Here is a 15,700-nt window from a genome sequence, read left to right as displayed (position 1 = left end):
CCAGGGGCTAAAAAGAAATGCTTGCTGCAGAGAACTGGCTGAGAAGAGGCTCAGACATATGGCTAAATTACCCCTCCAGGACAAGATACATCTTGCCAATGCAAGTCAGGATGCCTCATCCCCACTTGCTAACCTGTGCTTTGGGCCATGGGCTATTAGGCTTCTGGTTACTGCACACTCCTGCTGTCAATGTTTGTGCACATACCACACCCTATTACATTTCCAACTCCTTGAATGATAGAGGCATTCTGAGTGCATCAACATTGTGTTGGGCTGCTGCGTTTCCCAGCACGCTCTTGGGTGTTATTAAAGGATGCCAAATGTTCTCCTTCACACATTCCGTGGCATTCAAGAGCTGATGCTTTGTTCTCCATCTCCTTGTCTATCAGGATTTGTGAAAACTGCAAAAACAACACTTCACTTGTCGCTTTGCACTTTAGACCGATTTCCCTAGCTGCAACACACAGGTCAATCTGTATTATGAACACTAAACTGCATGCAAACAAAGCATGTATACTGCACATCCTTCCTTCCCCCCGCTTGCTGAAGTTGGTTCCTATTGAGCAGCCCTGAATGCCCCAAGATTCAAAGGTAAAAGTACACCACATTGTCAGAGTAGCCTTCCCACTATTCCAGCTATTATCTCACAAGGAATGGGGGCTGGAATTTGTGAGCAGAGCAGAGCCCAGTAAGGCTTACATGTTGCATCTTCATCTTAGTGCAGCTAACATCTGCCAAACTGTCAGTGTTCATCAGGTTGAAACTGCATTCCGAAACATCACTAGCAACACAAATATGGTACAGACGATCCTATATTAAAACTTAGAATAAAAAAATCATAGAGTTGGAAGGAACCCTAGTCCAAACCCCTGCAATGCAGGAATCTCAACACACAGTCCCCCATCCACAGTCCCCCAAGCACACTAGCAGTTTTATTGCTGCACAATCTTCTGCATTATGAACCTTCCTGCTTGTTCTGCTAAGTGGGGCCCTGGACATCTGTCCCAAAGTTTAGCTCTGATGGCACCACTGAAAATGCGAAGAAGCAGAGAGGGGCCTCCTATGGAAAGGGTTGTAGCTCAATGGTAAAGCATCTGCTGTGCATGGAGAATGTCCCAAGCTCAACCCTTAGCATCTCCAGGAAGGGCTAGGAGAGAAATCCTGAGTAAAAAATGTTCCCCACCCTTATTCTCAATGAACTGGAATATACACATGAATATAACTGGTGTACCACTGACAAAGATTTCTGTGGTCATGGGAGCTTGAAAAAATGCTTTAGACAGAATTCACACATGCCTAATTCACATATTGTGTTATGTATACTTTGTGCATTCATATGAAAGGTTGACAGAAAGACTCCCAGAGCAGCCAGTACCTCCTCTTCTGAAAACAACCTGTACATCAGCTCCCCTTAAAAAGATGGGTAAAAACCCCCACTTCTCCAAATTTACAGTTCAGAGAAGGGGGTGTTTTCATGACCATCTACTATTTCCTGAACTTGGAATGCTTGCTGACCTGCTGTATTTTCCCATTGTGTCTTTCTGTACCCTTTCACTTCCCAACTCAGGTTCTGCTTTCTATGTCCAGCCTTTTTCTCAGGAAGTGGAGAAGAAACAGGTTGGTCTCAAAAATCTCTGGATCTGAGCCATCTCTAATGATGTGCTGCAAGAAAGGCAGAATGGGAAGCAGCCTCAGGTGGAACACCCTGAAGACGGCCCTCAGGCTATTCAGACGAATTTGGCGTCATATAATATTAATAGTCAGGAACACTTTGGGACCATTTTTAACAAGACATGAAAACTGTAGATGTAACCACCACTCACCGTTAGTCATATTGAGATGGGGTCGAGGAGATGGCAAAGTATGATCAGGAAAAGAAAAAGTTATTATTTTGCTTTTTGATGCACTCATGGGAAAACCTGCCAAGCCTTCTAAAATGTTCAGTGGTGCAGGTAGGTACCGTAGTTTTAGACACTGGGCTGAGGGCAGATCCACACTGTACATTAAGAGGATGTTCAACACACATTAAAAGCACATGATTTCCCCCAAATAATGCTGGGAACTGTCGTTTGTCAAGGTTGCTGGAAATGGCTGTTTTGTGAAGGGAAAACGACCATACCCAAGATCCTTTGTGGAAGTTATGGGCTTTAAATGTTGAATATGCTTTAAATGCATGGTGTGAATCTACCCCGGATGGCTTGATCCCCACCTATTTAAATTGAAATGTGAATACTTCAAAATGTGGTATGCCATCCGTGCAGTTTTTGAAGGTCCTTCTGCTCATTCTGTCAAATGGGGCTCTGGTCATTGGCCCTAAAGCGTCACAGCAAATACAAATAGCACATTAGGGGAACATTAGGGTCACTGCAGACAGCATGTTCTACATGGAGGGATATTTGCACAAAGCCCAATGCAATATGGTACCTCCTTTTCCAAGATACTGCTTTATGCATGACCCAATATTCAAGCACACACCATTGTGAGCATGAAACAGAACCAAGAATGAGACTAGTTAGGCAGAGAGGAGGAGCTTTGATTCAATATCTTATGTCACATGAGGCACAAATCAGGCAGCCCTGCATCCCTTTCCTGACTCCTGTAAAATTGCATTGTTGCCATACACTCCTTGGAAATGGGGGGGGAGGCAATTTTGTGGTGAGGGCTTGCTCCGTTCATGTTATCGAGTGGTCCAGCAATCACTCACTAGGATCCTTTGGGATGTGTGTGTGAGTCTGTGCATGTTATGTATTCAGTGGTCTGTGTTTGCCTGAGCTTGAGTCTGGACTCAGGATTCTGAGCCTCTGTGTTCTGATTCGAGACATGATATCCAATCACAGAACATTTCAGGATTTGGGCCATTGCCACTGGCCCTTAAACTCTGAGCTATGATTCACAGAGTGGGAATTTAGACTGCCAATCCCATTGAGAGTGGGAGTGGCCCAGGCCTTCAGAAATGTACATAGACAGTTGCTTTGCCCCTGTTGCCCAGTTCTGTTAGTTCAGTACAGGTTCTTGGTGTTATCACTGCATCTTGCTTCGTGGGAACCCACCCACACTTTGGTGCACACTGCACGTGTACTGCATCTCTGCAAACAGAGGATCCTGTGGAGTCTTGCAATATAGTCCTCCCTCAAAGAGGGCACGTGTTGCGGTGAGACCTGGAGACTGACCTCCTGTGTTGTGGGTGGGTACATTGGACAGCTACAATACCTGATTGGTAGGTCCCTTGTTGCTGGGTTTAATCTGGCCAATGGGGTGCAGTCTAAATGGATTGAGGGACCTATATATGCCTATGCACGTGACCCAGAGCTTCTTCTTTCGGCTCGTGCATCGGAACACCCGCCCACCTCTCCCTATATTTAGGGAATTTTGCGATTGACCTTGCCATGCCGCCGTGTGTCGTCTGTCATTGGGACAGGGCACGGCAGGATTTTCCCCACTTGGCTGATTGGCTGTTGCCATTTGGGTTTTGCCTGCCGCATAGCAAATCGTCACAACTTGTAAGGTTGTGGATAGGCATTGGTGAAGGGTATTGTGTAAAAGGAATCCAGGGACTCAACTTGGTTTGGTCAACCCCCAAGAGGGGGTTGTGCCTATGCCTGAGTCCAGGGGAGCATCTGGGGAGTGGACATAGTCTGTTCCTGGCTTTCCGCCTACCTCAGGTGTTCACCCTTTGCTGACCTATGATAGAGCTCTGGGTCAGCGCTGCCTGCAAGGGTGCTGGGAGTTAGTCGAACCAGAGCCTATGCAAGCACTCACTTTCTGTAATCAATAATGTTATGGCCTAAATTCTGCCAAAAACCCAAATTAAAATTTGAGTCAAATGTGTTTACTTAGGAGGGGAGGTCTCTGGGTCTGAACACGCAAACAGGCCCTTCATACACACTGTGCCCAGCATAAATAATGGCCATTTCACTAGGACTTTATATGCTCCAGAAATATTTGGAGCCATTCTGTAAGGTAGGTCAGTATGATCAAGTCCATGTTACAGATAATAAACATGAATATAATGGATAGAGGATGGGTCAGGTGTGGCTGAGAGGTACCACCTTGCCAAAGACAAGCGAGTGAGAATGCAGGTGAACTGAAATGTGAGAGAACAATTGCCAGCACATAACCACATCAGACCAAACAAGCGAAGGAGCAGGATGATCCTGCATGGATATGCCCACAGGTAAACATCTATTCTCTTAGCAAACTCCCAAGGAAGACTAACTTTACGCATTGGGTGGCCTTCAACTCAGTGTTACTCAGAGCAGACTTACTGAAATGAATGAATCACTGAGTTACGGTCGTTCATTTCAATAGGGCTTTTCTGAGTAAAACTGAGTTGAATACCCCCCTTTACGTGCTAGATTAATGTTTTGCCAAACTAAGGCACAATTTAACACACATCACCTGCAGTCATGTATTTTAACAATTGCTCAGATTTTGGGTTAATATGCATGATATTCCTTTTTTTACACCACTCATTTTTATAGGTTAAACTCCATTCACTTATAAAATGATATTAAAGGACATTTGCACTTCCTTTTTAAAAAATGGATATAACACTCTTCTGCATGTCTTTCACAATGTACCGCATACAAGGAGGAATTTAAAATTATTATTAAGTACAGCTACACTAGCTTCTCATTAGGAGAAAAGGAACGCTTGCCAATATGAAATGGAAACTTTTCCGAGACAAAGCTAAGGTACAATAGTGTGCTTTTACATAATGTTTTAATGAAATTCAACCCAGAAAACATTCTTCTCAACAGCCATACCTGCCTAGTCTGGCTCACAGCCAGATACTAACATTCTCATTTTCTTAGCTGAGGTTCTGCAGAACTTGGAAATCAGAGATGATGGCCCAGGCATCAATGAGCTACCCAGGAGTTCAGCTCTCTGCTATGTTACCCAGCAGGAGCCCAGGGCTCTGTTATCTATCCATCCATCTACTTACCTACTGGTACCTACGCAAATATAGATGTGTGTGTGTAAAGTCTAGCAGCATTAGCCACCTAATCCCTGTACTGGCAGCCTAAAAAATTATTCATGACATACTTCCTATATTGCAGTCAGCTTGCATTTCCCTACATAAGAGATTATTTCCATGTAGGAAAATGATAATATGTGAAGTAGCCCACCAAATGTTAGGTATTCAAATACTATATCCCTAGTAAATATGTTTGTATTCCAGCCCTTGAATCTATTGCTTTAGAAAAGGTTATTAAATGACAATTCATACTGTTGTAGACTAATTTAAGTAATCACTAGATCAATAGATTTTCATGCAAATCGGGGGACAAAAGTTCTCCTCCTCCCAGTTTGTGGAAGTGGGATTGAGAAGTGAAGCATCAAATTGCTGAGAGCCACTTGAATCGCAGGTGGAACTGAGATTCTGACCTAACTCTGTCAATAATTTACCTACCAGGTATGGTAAATATTCGCTGTTAGAAAATGTTCACATTGGGTCAGAAAGAACATGCTCACTAAGCCTTTGCAATTCTCTGTTTCTTAGGCTGCAATCCTAACCCCACTAACATTGGAATAAGCCCCACTGAATTTAGCAGAATTTAATTCTGAGTAGATGGTTTAGGATGGCACTGTAGGGTATGCTCTTGCCCTGTAGCTATCCCAGGAGCATGATATGCTAAGGATTGCAACCAGGGGACTTATTTATTCCTTCATTGACCTCATTTTATTTTTATATGTGTTCCTCTAAGTGTTTTTGCTTGAATTTTTAACTCTATTTCAAAATATAATTCCGGGAAGAAGACAAATCCGAAAGCTATCATTAGATTTGACATCTCTGTAATGTTGGAAACATTTGCTGAGTTGAATTTCTCATCCTGTCAGACAACTTTTGAGAAGTTAAGTTATAATTGACCTGGAAAGGAAAATTATTTTAGGAATATTGGATGTGAGCCAAAGGAAGCCTATACTTTCCAAGAACACTTTCCTAATCATTCCATGCACAAAGCAATTCTATGCATGTCTACTTGGAAGTAAATCCCACTGAGTTAAAGGAGACATATTCTCAGATAAGTGTGCTTTGTGCTGTTGCCCAAACTTTCAGCCTGTCTATATATATTCAAAATGCAGGATTATTTCCTGCAGTTTCTTTCTTTTGTGTGTGTGTGGTATGTACATTATATGCAATTTGTGTTTGTAGGTGTGTTAAACCTATGAAACAAATTTGTTAGGCGCAGTACGCTATTTTTAATTTCTTTCTAAGTTTCACAGCAGCCTTGCTTGTGAGTAACAAATCTAGTATGGTCAACTTTGAAGGTTAGCAACTGGAGGAAATGCCCAGTTTCTGAAGTAAGGCATGATCACTGAGAATGATGATAAGTTTGATCACTGAGACAATTATGACAATGATGCCTTGCCATTGTCAAACCATCCAGCAATTATCACAGGGTTTATAGACCCATGAAGTTCTGATCAAAGTTGCCAGAGTTGAAATTGTGGGCTTTTAAAAAGCTTATATACAGACAATTTGCTTGTCATTAACTCTGATTTCCCTCTCTATATACAAATATTGAGAGAGGGAAATCAGAGTTAATGACAAGCAAGTGGTCTGTGACTCAACCATTGCTATTTATATTTAAAACTAATTCACAGGCTTTGTTTTATTCTGTCAAACTGATGGGACAGATGAGAACTATTCAGTAGCATTATAGAAAGCCCTCACCCTGTGCCAGGTTGGCACTGAATTGTGAACATTTGCCTTTCTGGAGACTATAAGACATTACACATGTGCTGATAATCAAAGAAGCCCTAAGCCTAAAGAGTGAATGATAACTTTTAACATTTCTGCAGAGAGCTCAGCTTGGGAAATAGACAGTTTCTCTGACAACATTTAGAAAATTTGCAAGCAAAACTTTTCCATTGTCTTCCACGAGACTTTGGCTTATATCAGCCCCTTTACTCTACCAGAGCTCCATTGACGTCAGTGAAACTGCTTTCAAGTAACATATTGGTCCTGGGCATCTTTACACACTGCCCTGAACAGATGACTTGAATACAAGTCTTACTGATTCAAAAGTTTCCTCTGTGTATAGCTTTTGGAGAGTCCAGGATCTTCTGCTGTGAATTAATTTCTTCCTAAGTATTCTTTGAAAGAGGACAGTTCTCAGGCTGCAGTCCTGTGTCCACTTACCTGGGAACAAGCACCATTCAACATTTACTTCTAAGTAAACATGCACAGGCGCAGACTGCATGAGTAACAGGATCCAGGAATAAAATATTACTTTGCTTGGACTCTATACTTCTAAGGCAGTGTATATTAAGGGGCATAGAAGCAGGTTGTATGGGAAACATACAACACAAGTGGCTGTAGCTGCTTTCACTTCTGGCTTATGTGAAGAGTATGAATCACTTCTAGGAATGGCTCTGTTTTGAGTACTTCTTCCTGGCAGCAGTGTGACTGGGAGCCAGAAGATAAAGCAGCTAGGATGCCCTGTTTTTCTTGCTGTAACTCTAGAGCAGAAGGCACTTTCTCTTCCAGTCTCATTGCACTCCCGCCCCCGGCCCCTGTTTTCTCCCATACTTAAGCAATTGGTAGTGGCAAACACAGAACAATCAGTCTCTCTTAAATGTCCCGGACAGATGTTGTTCAACTACAAAAATCAGCGGAACAGAACAAATTTGCCTGGGCTGCCTTCCTCACAGATTAGTTAACAAGGGAAGAGCTTTAAATGGTTCAGTTTAAGGATCATCCCAGATAATCATAACCTTTTGATCTGCCTTTCTTGCCAGGCTTTTAATAGTCTCTTCTGTCAAAAAGTATGGGGCAAAGAGCATGAAGTGCAAGTCCAGATTAAGACCCTCAATTTCGTTCCTCCCATCCCATTTCCCACCGTTTTCTAATTTGCTGCTAACTTATTCTACCCTTCTAACCTCGAGACAGACATCCATCAACAATCACCACAGTTATGCCTAGTGGATCGGAATACTTCAGCTTTGAAAACTGACTGAAAAGCATTTGCGTTTGTTTGGTTATGCTCCCCAGTTTCCCCACGTTAGACTTTGTGAATAGTGGGTGTTATTTGGCGATTTCCTCCATTCCACCAGGCTTCATATATACTACAGAATTATGTATATACATACAGTTATTCCACATGTACACATGCACACCATATGTTTACAAGTAAATACACACAAAACTCATCTGAAGCCATGCTCTGTGCAAAGTATGGCGCAACTTACCCAAAGATAATTTATTTTCAAGTAACGGTCCATGAGGGGAAAGGAGAGTCTGGTGTTGAGACGTCTTCATCCAGTTCCCGGCAAGGCAGGAGTTGTTCCTTTTTTTGCGAATATCACATCCACTGCTTGAATAGTATCCCGGGAAGACTCCTTCTGCTGTGCTCCCTGTCCGCTGGATTCCTTTGGAACAGTCACATTTTATTTATACACACACAGTCCTTTTCGGAATAAGCAGCCAGCTGGAATGATTCAAACCTCTGTTCAGCACACCGTTAAAATGCAGCTTCCTTTTCGGACATAGGAATTACACCAGGGAGCAGTCACCGAACAGCAAAGAGGCAATGAGAACTACTTAATCACCCGAATACCAGCTGCTGCTGCTGCTGCTGCTGCTACTCTGCCTCTTTCCTAGCTGTGCTCTTCCCTTTCTCCCTCCCTCTCCGCTCATGTCTACAGAACTATAAAGGCGGCTTTGGAGGATTATGATTGGCAGAAGCAGCCAATTCCTTCAGCTAATCATCCTCAAGGTTTTCAAGGACTAGAAGCTGTTGTGATGTCATTCAGACAGTGTGGGGTTACACACAAACACATTCCAGCAGAAGCTAATTCAGAGATCAGCTGCATTCCGCTCACACCCTAGTGATTGATTAGCTGCTCCTGGAGGATTTGCATAATCTGTCATTGTACAGTTGGGCCACCTCCTTTATAAACCTGGCCAAATTAAATCCAGGAGTAGAAATGCCACTGGCTGCTTTTTGACATCTGCAGCCAAAGCTGTGAAAATAAAATCACAGAGAAATGGGGGGGGGGGGGGAGAAAAAAGTTTGAGGAGTGATTTCCCGACCATCAAAAACAGACAAGGTCTCACCCTTCCACCACAGAATTCATAACGGTATTAGGACCACTTTAACCCAGAAATGTCACAAGGGTTGTAGGTTTAAAAACAAGAGGTGGGCATGCACCTCCTTTTCCATGTATTTTCTGTGCTTGGGGGGGGGGAGGCAAGTTTTGATTTGAGAAACCCCAATTTCCTTGATTCTGATAAATTAAATGCACATTACATTTAATTTTTTTTAAAACTAATCATTCTGGTGCCCACTGTGCTTGCTTACTAGAGAGCAAGTCCCATTGAAATCAGTGGGATTTGCTTCTCAGTAAAAAAAGGAAAGGATTTTGTTGTGATGAGCAAGAGCAAAACACTACTGGACCAAGAAATTCCACACCTGGACCACTGATGATCTAGATCAACTGCCCCTTCCTTAGCTATAGAGATTCACCAGATGCTTCCCAAACACTTTCAAGTCCATCTTCTGAATCCTAAGGATTAGAAACTTTAGGGTTTTGTTTTGTTTGTTTTTTTAAGGGGAAGGACCAAATTTTAAAGATGCTGAATTCTGTGCCAAATTTCAGTATGTCTGTCTATCTATCATCTATCTATCTATCTATATCTATCTATCTATCATCTATCTATCATCTATCTATCTATCTATCTATCTATCTATCTATCTATCTATCTATCATCTATCTATTTATCTATCTATCATCTATCTATCATGGATGGATAGGTAGGTAGGTAGATTTTGTATGTGCTATACATTAACAGTTTTTGTTTCTCAAATATCCTCCTTTTTGACTGTTTCATTCAAAAGTACAAATCATTCCCCCCCCCCAACAACAATAAAATGCTACTCAATAACAGTGTTATCTGGCAGCTTACAAATAATACCAAACCATTTTTTTGTTTTTTGTTTGATCAACCATTGTTAGGGAACTAATTTGATTCAGTCTCGGTCATTTGTTCAGCATTTTTGGATTTTATATTGGATTTTTTATATTTTATGATGTTCCAACAATTTTATTGTACACTGCCGTGATACTTCCCCCCTATGAGTTGGCAGTTTGTAAATACTCTTATAAGCAAGCAAGCAAGCAAACAAACAAACAAACAAATATATGAAATATGAAAATATAATAGTCACAGAACAATAAAAGCAGCAAACTAATTCCAGCATACAAATTCCAGTCACAGAAAGTAAAACAAGGTAGTGTCTAAAATATGCAGAAAGTAAAACAAGGTAGTGTCTCAAATATGCAGCATCAGAAATACCGGGTAATTCCTGCCATCACTTGTGTCTGTTGGTATTTATTAAATTTATATCCTGCATTCCCTCTCAAAGGAGCAGAAAAATAATAAAACAATACCATTAAAAATAAAATATTTTTTAAAGTTAAAAATGTCTTACAAGCATGTAAACAATCACACACTCTCATAGTTAATAATTTAAAGGTCACCAGGAACAGGAGACAACACACATGGAGATAAAAACAATAAAATTGGATATGGAAAACTTGGGTTCAAATTCCTTCCAGTCCTAAACAGCCAACACCAGGCCTCCATCTTTCAGCTTCAGTTCCCATGACAACAGAAGCATTGTGGGAAATACAGCAGAGTGCTCAGAAGTACTATATACATGACTAGTAACAATAATCACCCTTGGGCTGCTGTGTCATTTGCTCACCGCCTGTCTCATACAGGTGAATATTAGCTGAACTCCACACAAACTGTGCCTTTTGAACAGAACATTGCACTTCAGAGCACAGCAGCAGCTTTGTTTTAAACTGTGTGGCTGAAGAACAGATGCCTCTGTGCCAATCATCCTAAAAATATCTAGCAATTATCCTCGGTATTACCCTATATCTAAGGTAATCTCCAACCTCTAGTGCAATATCTTATCAGTTGTTTATTGCATTTTCCTTACGGGTCCCTCTCCCCATCCTTCTGGTGATCATGGAGACATGAAAAGACCTGCCAAAAAATGTGTGAACAATGACAGCATTTTCAAAGTGATCAAAGTGGAGCATCCACTGCATTCCTCATTCCCAACTGCATAGCATTGTCCTTTTATTTAGAAAGCAAGCGAGCAAGAAAGAAAGCAAACCAACCTGTCATTGTTATCAAAGGGGATCTGAATCACAGGTGCAGGAATGAACGAAATCAGCAGTTGTTATCTGGCTCAGTGATGCGCTTTTTCTGGAAGAGCTTTTCTTCCAAGAATAACTTCCTTAGGTGCATAGGGTTGTATCTCGGGGAAATCCTTGTTGGGCCAGGGATGGCTTTATTGCCCTTATGTTGGCAAGTGACAGATGCAATCATTACAACAGGCGCACATCAGCCTCCCTGTGTGTTGAGAACATCCTTGGAGTCTCTGACCCCCACTGTCTGAGATGAGTGGGGAGAGGACCTTCTCGGTTGTGGCACCCGGCTTGTATGCTCTTCCTAAGGAGGCTTGACTGATCTGTACTGCCTTCAGTCAAATATTGCTTAATAAGCAAGAGCTGAATAAGCCCCCTGCTCCAAATGCAGCTGCTTCACTCCATAATTTTATTTCCTGGCTTGTCTTTTAAGCCATTAAACATAGTTTCTTGGTTTCAATGCAACAGGCATCCTGGCTTCTTCCAGAAGTCATGGAGCAACTGCATGTGGCTATATGAAGCTCAGTCATATCTTAGCTTATTTAGCTAAGACTTGATCATCCAAACACAGTGCCAGGTAAAATACTTTAAGAGCTTGAAAGCGGGTTATCTGAAGTATTACCTTCTCCTGCATATGTCTACCTAAGCTCTGAGTTGGGCTTCAGATACCTTTTTTCTGGCTGTCCCCACCAACTAAAGTGAAGCTTCCAGGGGCAGTGACTTCTTGATGGTGGCACCCCAGTTTCAGAAAGCACCCCACCCCCAAGAAGTCTAGTGCCTTCTTTTTGAAGAAAATTTCTCCCAGGACTTTTTGAAGTACGGTATGTGGTTTTACTGATTAGTTCTGTTGGTTTACTCTTCTCTCTGCTGGCAGTTCTTTTATGCATTGTTCTTTTATGATATTTCAGTTGTGTTTTATCATGTTATGTTTGTGAGCCACCTAGAGAACAATGTTGCTGGAGGCCTTATACGAAAAGAACAAGTAAAAAACACCTCAAAATGCCTTTACCTTAATACATTTTTTAATGCTGCTCTATAGCACATACATTTTTTTGCAAGCAATTTCCCCAATCTAATGCATATTTTGTTATTGTCCCTAAAATATACATTTTAAGAACACTTTTCAGTAATATAATGCATCTATGTGCACTGAAGACTTGCATTGCAAGATTTTGAAAAGTGCGAAATGTGTTTTGGTTCAAGTATTGGTTCAAAACCTTGAATCCGGTAGTTTCTCATTAAAATGAAAACAAAATTGTATTTCTTCTCCATATAGCTCCCATCAGCCCTAGATCTCTGGAAAACCGGCTCTCCCTCCCCACATTCCTAAGGCATCTCTAGCAAATTTACAGATTAAAACTCAGTATCAAATACGAATCTCACAGAATCCAAAATCCTGAAGCAACATAGGTCCAGTTCTGATGCAAGAAGAATAGGATGTGGTATTCCTTCTAATGGAATGTTTAGGGTGGAAATAAAGCATCCATCAATGTATGTTACTCAAAGAGAATCCTATGAACTTTTACAAGTCCTATGGCCAGTCACTGTCCCTCAGTCTAACCAACCTAGCCTACCTCATAGGTTTGTTGTGAGGATAAAATAGGAGAAGAAGCAGGCATGTCACGTTGAGCTCTTTATAGGAAGGAGATGAATACTGATGTGTGAATTGAGACTCTAAAGTTACCGTATTTTTTGCTCTATAAGACTCACTTTTTCCCTCCCAAAAAGTAAGGGGAAATGTGTGTGCTTTTTATGGAGCAAATGCAGGCTGCACAGCTATCCCAGAAGCCAGAACAGCAAGAAGGATTGCTGCTTTCACTGCACAGCAATCCCTCTTGCTGTTCTAGCTTCTGAGATTCAGAATTTTTTTTTTCTTGTTTTCCTCCTCCAAAAGCTAGGTGCGTCTTATGGTCTGGTGCATCTTATAGAGCGAAAAATACGGTATTAAAATGGGCCTTCTAAACACAAATAGTTGTGCTCTCTCTCTCTCTCTCTCTCTGTGTGTGTGTGTGTGAGAGAGAGAGAGAGAGAGAGAGAGAGAAATAGATGATAATCACAGCAAATACTCTAAATATAAGCAGCCTTTTTACAGTGCAAAATGTATTCAAGTGAAATCAAGACTTTGGGATGTGTTTGAAGCTTTCTTCTCTCTCAACTTTAATCCCTCCTACTGAAATCAAACATATTGCAAACCTTGAAGCGTATAAACATTTTAAAATTTTGTGTGGAAAGGTAGTTTCCAAGACCTGGCATCTTCCTCTTGCCTTTCTGCCGTGCGTAGCAAGACACACACCATGTAATGGAACATCAATAGAATGCAACAGCACAGATGCTCCTACTGAGGGACTTCGGCCAAGTGGTTAAGCTTGTCCTCCGAAATTTGTTTTAATTTAGAGGCTAAAATCAATACGCTTAGTCTGTACCAAAGCTTTGTTCCTTAGCAGAATAGCCTGCTATACTGGAAGAATCCAGCATAAAACAGCTTGTCTAGTAATATATGTACTACCTCATATTTCCCTGTACCTTACAAATATCTTGAATGGGAAAGCAAAGCATCCTAACTTTAGAGAATCTGCCATCAAAAAAGACATACATGTGTATTCCTTTCAAATGTTTCAGATCCAAACTTGAGCTATTATTATTATTAATTACTACTAGGCACGGGACTTCTTATATATATATATATATTATTAAATTTTCTGTTTTACAATTTAGAATACTCATTTAAACAACCTTAAAATATCAATGACTTCCCTTCTTCTCTTTCCATGGTTCATTTTGCATATTATAAATCCCTGCATATTTCACATAAACTAAACCATTCAGTATTCCATTATTATATCCATCAGAACTTATTTACACTGTTGAATTTATCTTAATGCAGCCAATGTTTTCAAGTGTACACAATTTCCCCCAATATATTTAATAAACATTTTCCAATCTTCTTTTAATGTATGTTCTTGTTCTCTTATTCTATATGTTAGATCCGCAAGCTGTGCATATTCCATCAGTTTAAGTTGCCACTAAACATGGGATTTCTTACCTGCTCTTCAACATAAGGTCTCTCAGTGGGATACAAAATAATATAAAACTACGGTATTAAATCAGTTAAAACAATTTACAATAAGATGAATACAGTGGGCCCTAAAACACATATATATTGAGTTTCAAAGGCCAGGATGAAGAATATGTGTAGTTTCAGTTTTTTGCCCTAACACTTTATTGACTCTACCTTAAGGGTGCTTTCTTATTTTCCTATTCCTAAGGTTGCCTGCTGTTATCAGACTATCACAGATCCGGTTGCTATGATCCCCTTGAATCAGATCATTTTTGGTCCATTTATCTCAGTGTTGCCTGTGTTGGCTGGCTGTTCAGGCCATCTCTTCCAGACCTTCTTGGTGACTCCAAGGATTGAACCCGAGTTCTTCTGCAGGCAGAGAAGATGCTCTATCACGGAGTAATGGCCCTGCCTCTGTGTATGGTTAGAATATTTGAAAATGATCTGTGCAAGTGGAGGCACGAACACATCCAAATAAAGTAACCTGACAATCTGTACTTTTTTGTTTTAACAGTACGTTTCTAGCACTCATGTTACATCAGGAGAAAAAGTGCAGATATCGATCCAAGGAAAGGAAGCAAGTAGAAAGAAGCCAGTCCTTTTCAACAGCTGTGTCTCCTACAGCAGTTTTCTTCCCTCTCACTTTTTTTTGTGTGTATGTAAAATATTGGTACTGATTTGCTGAAATATGGCCAACAAGATAAAACTAACTTTGTAACAAGAGATGAAAAAACGCAGTCATCAACACACATTATTCACTTTTGTGTTTTCTTTTTCAGAATATACAGGGCAAAAAAAAAAAAAGAGGCAGAGGAGAAAATCAGTTTAAGGGAAAGAGAAAAAAGCAATTAAGGGCAAAGAAGAAGAAGAAGAAGAAGAAGAAGAAGAAGAAGAGGAGGAGGAAGATGAAAGGAAAGTTCTAGCTCCAAGATGAAAGCAACATACAGTGGTACCTCGGGTTACAGACACTTCAGGTTACAGACTCCGCTAACCCAGAAATAGTACCTCAGGTTAAGAACTTTGCTTCAGGATGAGAACAAAAATCGTGCAGCGGTGGCGTGGTGGCAGCGGGAGGCCCCATTAGCTAAAGTGGTATCTCAGGTTAAGAACAGTTTCAGGTTAAGAACAGACCTCCAGAACGAATTAAGTCCTTAACCCGAGGTACCACTGTATGTGTTTATGTCACCTTCCACCAACTTGGCTGGACTTATAGAAGATGTACTTTGAAGCATTTGGAGGGCACCAGGTTGGGAAAGCACTGTTTACACCACCGTATTTCAGATATCCTATACATTTCGCATGGCAGACTCTTCCAGTTAGCTAGGTTGTAATCTATAAACACTATAGATTGTCAATTTGCTTGTCATTAATGGTTTTTGTTCCCATTAATGGGAAAGTTATAGATAGAACCCTGTGAATGCTGGTCAGTTACCTGCATCAGACAACAATCCATCTTTTAATTAACCATTTTGT

General features: G+C 40.9%; 1 protein-coding gene and 1 long non-coding RNA gene across 4 annotated transcripts in view; one reads left to right on the top strand and one right to left on the bottom strand.

The window, feature by feature from the left end:
• NDST4 (N-deacetylase and N-sulfotransferase 4) overlaps nucleotides 1-8,800 on the bottom strand; it is a 126,201-nt gene extending 117,401 nt beyond the window's left edge. For 2 of the 3 annotated variants that reach the window (XM_083571161.1, XM_083571160.1), the window contains exon 1: nucleotides 8,197-8,720. The gene's annotated coding sequence lies outside the window, so the exon portion shown is untranslated. Of the gene's footprint in view, nucleotides 1-8,196 lie in introns of all 3 variants that reach the window. The other variant, XM_083571162.1, reaches the window with a different exon arrangement.
• Nucleotides 1-15,700, top strand: part of LOC310742613 — a 510,016-nt gene that overhangs the window by 352,860 nt on the left and 141,456 nt on the right. The gene's annotated exons all lie outside the window — the stretch shown is intronic.

This window comes from Podarcis filfolensis (assembly GCF_964270895.1).
Source record: "Podarcis filfolensis genome assembly, chromosome: 9".
Lineage (NCBI taxonomy): Eukaryota > Metazoa > Chordata > Lepidosauria > Squamata > Lacertidae > Podarcis > Podarcis filfolensis.
The sequence above is the reverse complement of the archived record's forward strand: the minus strand, read 5'-3'. Positions and strand labels throughout refer to the sequence as shown.